Here is a 796-nt window from a genome sequence, read left to right as displayed (position 1 = left end):
GGAAGACCCTCTATGAGGTAGATTGATTCAGTGACTGGGATAATTGGGATGGGAGTGTCAGAGACAGTGCGATTGGCATAGGACAGGGCAGAGTTTAGGGCTATTGTGCATAGGGTCGCTATGAGTCGCAGACGACTCGATGGCACATAACAACAACAACAACAACAACAACCAAACGCTGCCAGGGGAAACCTGGGACCATGTGAAACAGGATTCATGTGCAATGGTCTCCACACAGGCCCTTACCTCAGTTTCCTTCTCAGGAAGGCAGGACTCCGAGGAGGGATGGTTGCTGTGCTTTAGACCTGACAGAGCCTTCTAGACTCTGAGGAGCAGAACCAAGATTCCAGTGACTTCTCCTCAGGACCTGTTGTTGTTGTTGTATGACATCAAATTGGAACTGACTTGGGGCTGATGCTCTAGCAGGTGTTCAGAGGCTGAACACACAAATCACATCGGAAGTGATGGTAGCTGGTGGATTCAAACCTGCTGCCTTTGGGCTGGCAGCATAACTTCTTAACCAGAGGCCACCTCTTGGCCACCAGAGATTCCTAGGGGCCTCTAGGGTATAGCAAAGCAATATTTGCAGACCCAGGATTACCCATTTTGATTTCTTGTCCTGAAAGGATGAGGATTGGGCAGACTTTCTGATCTTTTGATCCTATTCAAAGACCATTAATCTCAGTAGTCTTGCTTAGTCTATTTTTTTTTTAAATTTAGGTTATTTTTCATTTCAATGAACATCTACAGAGATTTTGGGATTCCATTCATTCATTGTTGCACCCTTCTCCCTGCA

This window comes from Elephantulus edwardii, unplaced genomic scaffold (genome assembly GCF_000299155.1).
Source record: "Elephantulus edwardii isolate Elephantulus edwardi_28Jun2011 unplaced genomic scaffold, EleEdw1.0 scaffold00017, whole genome shotgun sequence".
Taxonomy (NCBI): Eukaryota; Metazoa; Chordata; class Mammalia; order Macroscelidea; family Macroscelididae; genus Elephantulus; species Elephantulus edwardii.
Note: the sequence above shows the minus strand (reverse complement) of the source record.